Source organism: Dromiciops gliroides, chromosome 2 (genome assembly GCF_019393635.1).
Source record: "Dromiciops gliroides isolate mDroGli1 chromosome 2, mDroGli1.pri, whole genome shotgun sequence".
Taxonomy (NCBI): Eukaryota; Metazoa; Chordata; class Mammalia; order Microbiotheria; family Microbiotheriidae; genus Dromiciops; species Dromiciops gliroides.
In genome coordinates this window covers 306,056,846-306,066,680 of record NC_057862.1, presented here as the reverse complement: position 1 = coordinate 306,066,680, position 9,835 = coordinate 306,056,846, and positions in this window count along the sequence as shown.

Genomic DNA, 9,835 nt, shown 5'->3' with positions numbered 1-9,835 from the left:
GGGTTTATTGAACACTATTGCAGTATGTTTGCTTGCTGCTGGGTCTTGTTTGCCTAATTTGTTTTATTGGTTAACTTTTTATTCTTAACCATTAAGTAACAGTTTTTTTAAATGTTATTTTTAATTTATGGAATAAAATAAGCATTTCCATAACATTGTACAGTATAAAAGATGGTTATGCATTAAATTGCAAATCTACTATACACAACTTGCTATTACTTTCAAATATACAACATAATTATCATGTAAATTTCTTCTTTTTCTTTTTTCCTCTCCACCCCAGATAGCTACCATTAGACACAAATAGGTATATGTATATATAATATACATGTATATATATATATATATATATTTAGTTATTCTATACATACTTTTATTTATCAGTTCTTTCTGGATGCAGACAGTGTCTTTCTTCACATGTTAATTGTTAATGTTTTAGTTAATTTGGGTATTTATAGTAGACAAAATAACTTATTCCCTCAAAGTTGTTCTTAAAACAATATTACTTTTACTGTATACAACATTCTCTTGGTTCTGTTCCTTTTACTTTTCATTATTTAATTCAAGTCTTTCCATGCTTTTCTGAAATCATTGAGCTCATCATTTCTTATGGCATAGTAGTATTTCATTATAATCAAATGCCACAACTTGTTTAGCCATTCCCCAATTGATGGGCATTCCTGCAATTTCCAGTTCTTTGCTACCACAAAGAGAGCTGCTATAAACTCCTATGCAGTCCAACCCTTCTTATCATAGTGATTCTGAACTCCTAGCTGTCACCATTCAAATTCCATTCTTTATTTCCTATTTTCCTCTCTCTTATTCTTTTCCCTTTCAATCCAAACTCCCCAACCCCACTGACACACTCTAAAGCTACCCACCCCTTCCACTGTGTTCTATGGAATGCATACTCCATAGGCAAAAAACTTGCTTTCATATTAAATAATTTTCTTTCCCATTCCTTTCATCTTCTGGCTCCCATTGGCACTGGTTGAATTGTCACTCATTCTCTGGACTCACTGATCCTGGTGGGAAAGAGCCAGACTATTCCTTCCTTAACATTACCACTTGCCGGTCTTTACCACTGTCACTCAGTAACCTCTTCTCTTTTGAGCTTCACTCAATGCATATCTATCACCCAATCAAAATTCTGGGAGCAGACAAGAATGAAAGTGACTAAACAACAAAAACGGACTCCCAGTGCCAAAGCAAGGCCTCTATCATTTTCAATCTTTTCTTCCCCCTCTTCATCCTCTTTCCTGCAGGCTCTTTTCTCCCTGAAAGAACATAATGGTCACCTTTTGCCTCATTGCTTAGCCCTCAATTTGATCCTGGCACATCAGGTATTTCCTTTAACCCTTGCTGGCTCACCCTTCATGAACCCTTCCTTTTTGTAATGTAGACCCTCCCATCCCCATAGACAATATTGATTCACCTATAGACAGGGTGTGGTCAGATTCTGTCTATAATGTCTTGGTTTTGTTTCTTCACTGTTACCTCCATCTAATTATGGCCTTCACTCCCATCTCCTTTTTTCACATTTAGAAAAATGTGCCATACTAGTCTCTTTACTGTCACTCTTGCTGTTGCTGTTCTGGGCTACTGCATTCATTCATCCCTCCTGAATTTCTATTGCTTGGGGCATTTGAGAAATAAATAGTTCCTTCAGGTCTGGCTTTCTTTCCAAGAATATTTTAAATGCTTCTTTATCATTGAATGTCCATATTTTTCATTTATTACTAAGCTTAGAGTTGTAGCATGAGTCACCCTGGGCTGCATTGCTCTTTAGAACACATTATTCCATTCCCTTCTTATTTTCTGGTGGGTGTAAGGTAGTGTTGTGTTATTCTATTTTCCTTTCCTTTCCTTTATATTTGAAGGTCTTTCTTCTGACCACTCGAGGAACTTTGTTTCTTATTTGAATTGTTAAATTTAACCACTAGGTGTTTTGGAGTTTGTAGCCTTTTTAAAATTTTTTTAAAATTTTATTTTTTTCTGCAGGTTATCTATGAATTCTTTAAATTGATATTACATTTTCTGTGTTTAGAAGTTCTAAGTATTTCTCTTCGATTGCTTTTTTGTGTTCTCCATCCCTCTATATATTTACATTTCCAGTTGTGTGTTCTCTCTCTCACTCTCTCTCTCCCTCCCTTGACTTAATATTGCAATTTCCAGTTTTTCTATTCTGTTTCAAAGAAGTTTGAGAGAAGCTCCACTTTTCTGCCTCTGATCATGTGACCTAAGAATCTATTTGACCTTTCATATTTAGCTCATGTTTCCATTTACATTTTATTCTGGTATATGAAGTAAGGTATTGGTCTAAAATTATTTTCTGCCCTTCTACTTTTTAGTTTCTCCATAAGCCTTTATCAAATAGCAAGTTTTTAGTCCAGCAACTGATTTCCTTGGTGTTATTATTTTACTATATTTGCTTCTGGATATTATTTACTTCATCTGTTCCACTGATCCATTTTTCTGTTTTTTAACCAGCATCATTTAGATGATTACTTATTTGTGATGTAGAAAGAGATCTGGTGCGTCCTTCTTAGTTTCTTTATAATTTCTCCTAATTTCCTTGAACTTTGGTTTCTCAAGATGAACTTTACTATTATTTTAAGTTTTATAAAATAACCCCTCGATAGTTTGACTGTTATGGCATTAAATCTATAATTAATTTAGGTATTATTATTATTTTTAATATTAGTATGACTCAAATAATTAATATTTTTCTAATTATTTGTCTTTATTTCTGTAAAGAGTATTTCGTGTGTATTGGTTGTAATCCAATGTGTATTTTGGTAAGCATGTTCCCTTATATTTTTACATCCTCTAATTATTTTGAATATCACTTTTTTCTCCTATCCTTGCTATATTTTGTTGGCACAATATAGAACAATTGATGATCTTGTAGGTTTATTTTGCATTCTGCTGCTTTTTAAATTTTAAATTCAGACCAAACCTCTCCAGTAAATTGTTTCCACCATCATTCATGCCTTCTCTTTAATCTTCAATTTCTCCCTTTCTATTGGTTTTTCCCGATACCTGTAAATATGCTCCTCTCCCCCATTCTTAAAACAAAAACAAAATCCTCAGTAGATTCTGCCATGCTGTTAATAATTATCCTTTCTCTTCCTCTTCTTCGCTAAATTCCTTGAAAAAACCATCCAAATGAAATGCCTTAACTTCTCTTACTTGCTTCTACAACCTTTGCAATCTGACTTCCAATCTTATAATTCAACTGAAATTACTCTTTCTAAAGTTACTAATAATTTTTAACTTGCTTAATCTAATGGCTCTTTTCAGTCTTCACCCCACATTTCTAACTGGATACTACTTAGGCTTTGAAATTCAATATATTTAAAGCAGAACTCATTAAAATTTCTCCAAAATCCATCTCTCTTCTGAACTTCCCTTTTTTATCCTATTGGACAGTGGTGTCAAACTCAGATAGAACTGGATTCCTGTTACTGCATATCAGCATAGAAAACCACCAATTAACATTATCTATGTTGTATTGTATTTTCATTTATTTTCTTAAACTTTTCCACTTTCCTTTTAATTTGGTTTTGTCTTCCTTTTGGCCTCTTGGAGCCATGATTGTTATCCCTCTGGTCTAGAAAACTATAGTCTTCCCAGTCACATACACTTGCAACCTTAGCCTCATCCTTCTGTCCTTAATTTCACTTATCTGCATTTCCAATCTGTTACAAAATCTTATGATTTCCTTCTCCATAATATCTTTTGTCTTCATCCCCTTCTTCACTCTCACATAGCTACCACCTTTGTTCAGGCCCACATCATTTCTTGCCTGGACTATTGCAATTGCCTACTGGTTGGTCTCCTTGTTTTTTCTCTCTCCACACCAATCCAGAAGTTGATTTTCCTGCAGTATATGCTTGACCGTGTCCCCTCTATTAATATACTCTATTGCCTCATTATTTTCAGAATTCAGTATAGACACTTATTTGGCATTGAAAGTTTTTTATAATATGGCTCTTTCCTAACTTTCCAGTCTTCTTACATATTGCTCTGTTTTACACACTCTATGGTCCAGCCATACTAGCTTACTGACTGTTCCTCACATGCGATTTTCCATATCTTATCTCCATACTTTTGTACTAGGAGTCTTTTATACTTTGAATTTAAATATTATGACATTTGGTGCACATATATCTAATACTAATACTTTCATTGCTTATTACTACTTTAAGTATATTGTGGTTTCCCTGGTTATAGCCTTTGATGTGAATTTTTTTTTTTTTGTGTGTGTGTGTGTGTGTGTTTGTGTGTTTTGCGGGGTAATGGGGGTTAAGTGACTTGCCCAGGGTCACACAGCTAGTAAGTGTCAAGTGTCTGAGGCCAGATTTGAACTCAGGTATTCCTGAATCCAAGGCTGGTGCTTTATCCACTGCACCAACTAGCTGCCCCTATGTTGTGTATTTTTAATCTTTACTTTGCCTAATAGTGTGATCACAGCTTCTATTTTTAAAAAATAGTTGATTCATAGAAATTTATCTCCAGACTCTCATTTTAATTTAGCATGGGCCTTAATTACTTATCTTTAAATATTTGTATCTGGCGTACAACATATTGTTGGGCTATCTTTTCTTCATTTTATCTTTTTCATTAATTTTATTGTATTGTTTAGTTCATTTCACATTCCAAATTAAGATTTTTAGGCCTTTTGATTTTCATTATTTAGTACTGTTTTTTAATCCCCTTATTTTAAATCACTATTTTGTTTCAGTGATTAGTTTTGCTTTTCCTACTTTAATGATGCTCTATTCTCATTGACTCTATCTACTCCTACTCCTGTTTGCTCATTTCCCCTCAAGTTCATTGAATTTCCTTAAATAGTAAAGTTATCATTTATTTATTTCTCTCCCTCTTATAGATCTTCTATTTCTTTGCCTAGTTAAGTGAGTCAATCAAAAAAATCTTTCCTTCCTACCTCCCTTCCAACTTCTTATTTTAAGTAATATTCTTTTGTTATACACAATTCCAAGTTTTCCTTTGTTTTTTTTCTCTGCATCATTCATCTCCCCTTCCACTCTATTCTGAACTCTATTTATTTATTTAAATTAAAAAAATCCAGACCTTTATTTTTTCCAATTAAATGTAAATATAGTTTTCAACAATCACTTTTGTAAGATTTTGAGTTCCAAATTTTTCTTCCACCCTCCTTCCTCATCCCCTCCCGAAGCCAGCAAACAATCTGATATAGGTTATTCATTACAATCATGTTAAACATATTTCCACATTAGTCATGTTGTAAAAGAAGAATCAGAACAAAAGGAAAAAAAACACAAGAAAGAAGAAACATAAACAAGAACAAAAAAGAAAATAGTATGCTTCAATTTGCATTCAGACTCCATAGTTCTTTTTCTCTATGTGGAGCACATTTTCCATCATGAATCTTTTGTTATCGTCTCGGATCATTGTATTGCTGCGAAGAGCTAAGTCTCACAGTTGATCATCAACACAACATTGTTGATACTGTGTACAATGTTCTCTTGGTTCTGCTCATTTCACTCAGCATCAGTCATGTAAGTCCAAGTTTTTCTGAAATCCATCTGCTTATCATTTTTTACAGCACAATAATATTCCATTACATTCATATAACAAAACTTGTTTATCCATTTCTCAATTGATACACATCCCCTCAATGTCCAATTCTTTGCTACCACAAAAAGAACAGCTACAAATATTTTTGTACAATTGGATCTTTTCCCTTTTTTATGATCTCTTTGGGATATAGTGGTAATTGCTGGGTCAAAGGGTATGCACAGTATTATAGCCTTTTGGACATAGTTCCAAATTACTTTCCAGAATGGTTGGATCAGTTCACAACTCTACCAACAGTGCATTAGTGTTTCAATTTTCCTTCATCTTCACCAACATTTATCATTTTCCTTTTTTGTTATATTAGCTAATTGGATAGATGTAAGGTGGCACCTCAGAGTAGTTTTTTTTCTTTTTTTGCAGGGCAATGGGGGTTAAGTGACTTGCCCAGGGTCACACAGCTAGTAAGTGTCAAGTGTCTGAGGCTGGATTTGAACTTAGGTACTCCTGAATCCAGGGCCAGTGCTTTATCCACTGTGCCACCTAGCTGCCCCCTCAGAGTAGTTTTAATTTGCATTTCTCTAATCAGTAGTGATTGAGAACATTTTTTCATATGGCTATAGATAGCTTTAATTTCTTCATCTGAAAACTGCCTTTTCATATGCTTTGACCATCATTCTGAATTTTATTATTATTTCTTATTATTATTTCCCTCATGAAGGTAAAACTTTTGATTACTAAATTTGAGTTCCCTCTTCTATGCCATCTTTCCTATTTTATGCTGTACATCAATATCAGGAATTCTAATTAATGAAAGAAGCAATGCAAGTTCAGTAATAACAAGATTCATAATTGTGGTTTGTTTTGCTTATGACTATACTCTCCCCAACTCTACTGTCCTGTTTGAGTCCTCTCTTCCCCTTCCTTGTCTTGACCTTGTCTCTCATACTTACTTTTTAATATTTCTGTCACTGTATTCATCCATCCATCCATCCATCATCCATCCATCCATCCATCCATCCATCCATCCATCCATCCATCCATCCATCCATCCATCCATGCATCCATGTATCTATGCACTCATGCATCCATTCATCCATGTATTTCTCCATTTAACCATTCATTTATTTGCTTATTTGTTTATATATCTATCTGATAAACTTCTTTTGCCCAGTCCAGGTAAGAATGAGATCCATAAAATGCTGAGTTCTTTCATCTCCATGTCCTTATTTCAACAATCTTTTCCTGTGTATAATTATGAGAAATAGTAAATTACTTTTTCCTCACTTCCCCCATTATCTAAGGTATTCACTTTAAAAAATCCTTTCTCTTTATATTCTACTCTTTTTTCCAAACACTCAAGCCCTGAGTGTGTCTCTATTCTTTACTGATCATTTGATGTGGTTGGATTATGAAGGAACAATAGTATCTTCTGCCTCTTTCAGGATATAAGTATACAGTGGGCCAAAAGTTACAATGTTTTAATAATTTTTTGAAAATTTTTATTTATTTATTTTATTTACGAGATTGATTTTTCACACATAATATAAATTTGTTTCCTATATATTGTATATAATGCTGTGGTATTATAAAATAAAAGCATAAAATAAAGGAGTTATTAAATATTGAACCCCTTTCATGACTTTTGGACCACCCTGTACCCTGGGATCCTTTTATTCTGTTATTTTCTTATTGTACAAGACATTTTACTTGCTTATTCATTTCTTCCTATTCCCATAGGTCTCCCTCATGCTACTTCCTTCAAATCTTATCTTCCAAGCTTCTATTATGGACTAGGGGACTTAGTTGAATTGTGATAGGTATTAATTTTCTACAGATGAATGGAAAAGATTCTTCCCACACCAAATCATCTTGAGCTGGCAAATGTATTTTCTTCTATTAGATTGTAAGCTCCTTGAGGGCAGGTACTATTTTTCTTTTTTTTGTATTTTTATCTGCAGTGGACATCCATATAACTCAATCTATATAGAAGAAGAAGAAATAAACTTTCAATCCATGAAGATCCTAATGCAGTGAAAAAAGCCTGAAAAGCAGGGTTAGAGGGGTAGGAATAGGGTCAAGGAGGAAAGGTACTTAGCCATGGGGAGATGGTGGGGTGTTAAGTAAATGGATATATGTGTGTGTGTATGTATATCTGTTTGTATGTGTGTATATATACATACACATATATATGCACACATATGTGTGTGTGTGTGTGTGTGTGTGTGTGTGTGTGTGTGTATATGCCAAAGAAATGCAAAATGAATGCAGCTAGGGAAACCAGAGAAGTCTCAAATGAGTGCAGTAGAGTAGAAAACGAAGAGATATATGAGATCATCTACTCCTTTTTTCTACTTCTAGTAAGAGTAGAAAAAGACCTTTGCTTTGCTTTGCTAGACACTGATAATATGAAGAAAGATGGCTTTCAAATGTGATTTAAACAACTTTAAACAGAAACAATCTAGGGTGTGGTGTGAGTACTCAGATCTCTTGGTTAACAGTGTGGAGTGATCCTCACTTGTGTGGGAACACTTTAACATTACAAAAAGATAAGGGAAGAGCTTTTATTTATTAAAAACTAGGGAAATATGAGCGTAAAGAAACATACTTTTAATCACATCAAAGGTATGGCAGATTGTGTTGAAGCCTTCAGAGCTTCAAGCATGCTGGGCAGGTACCTCAGCTATTTTGCATAGAAATGTTTTTTTTATGAGTAATAGGGATGAAATTTAAAAATATATAAAAATCGTATTTGGAGACTGGGCTATGATTTTGTTTATTTATTTACCTATCTATCTATTTATTCATTCATTCATCTGTTCATTTATTTATTGATTAATAAATCAATCAATTTATTTATTTATTTTTGTGGGGCAATGAAGGTTAAGTGATGTGCCTAAGGTCAAACAGTTAGTAAGTGTCAAGTGTCTGAGGCCATATTTGAACTCAGGTCCTCCTGAATTCAGGGTTGGTGCTTTATCCACTGCATCACCTAGCTGCCCCTGGACTATGATTTTAAAAAGGATTATAAAATAGGAGAAATTTTGGGGAGTGATGACTTTTAAAGTGAAAGACAAGTCACTTAGTGTCAGGAGATTCTTAGTTCTCCTATTGAAATAAATTTGAACTAGATATAGAAAAATCTGACATAGGACCCTGAGGAGAGGATATGAAGATCCAACAGGAAAACTACTGAAAAGCTCTTCTTTCAGAACCAGGGTAGTTAAAGACAGTCAGCTTATGGCACACTTCAGCTAAATGATTTTTGATCCAGAGATAATTGCCTTCATTGGCCTAGAGCTCCAGTGACATGTCTTGCCCTTCTTCACTACATTAAGTTAGAGAGAAGTGAATTTTCTCATAGGGGCTTATTGCTTTCTCTTGCTACTTGTGGTTTGAGAAGGAAAGGCAGAGGGGGCTTTGAAATTGCTTTACTACACTGGTGATCTGGTTTTAAGAATCAATCTGGGGGCAGCTAGGTGGCACAGTATATAAAGCACTGGCCTTGGATTCAGTAGGACCTGAGTTCAAATCCGGCCTCAGATGCTTGACACTAGCTGTGTGACCCGGGGCATGTCACCATACCCTCATTGCCCTGCAAAAAAAAAGAAAGAAAGAAAAAATAGAAAAAAAAAAAAAGATCAATCTGGGTGCTTTTGCTGTGTATACTATTGTGATTGGATAAATTGGCATCTGGATGAGTCAGTGATTTGCTGGTTTGGTCTGTATAGCCAGTTGGATGAACTTTACAATTCTTTGGTTTAAAGAGAACAGTTATTCATGTTAACCAACACTTTTTTTTTCCAGACCAGAATCCAGTTTCCTCCTGATGACATCTTACCACTTCAAGAAGACAAGAGAACTCAGAGACTTTATACGAACTGTTTTGTTTTGTTAGTTTTTACTCTCTCCTTTCTGTTATAATATATACCATCTGTAACATGTACTCTCTGCAGAGGTCCTCCCTTTGCAAGACCAATGTCAAAGCGTCGGTTCATGAGGACAAAAAAAAAAAAATCGCCCCTCTGGACAAAACTTTCCTCTCTTCCTTTTCTATATTGTTGTTAACATATTATTAGTTAGCAATAGCTATTATATTCTGTTATTTTTTTATTGTTCTGTCAAGGAAACATTTTGTTTCTTGAGGAATCAAAGGGGGGAATGTGGTAAAAAGTTTTTAACAGTCGGTTAGTAAATATGGAAAGACGCCAGTTTTTGAAGGACCACCCTTTCGGGGAGGAGACCGACGGCCGTGCATGGACTACGCACGCCA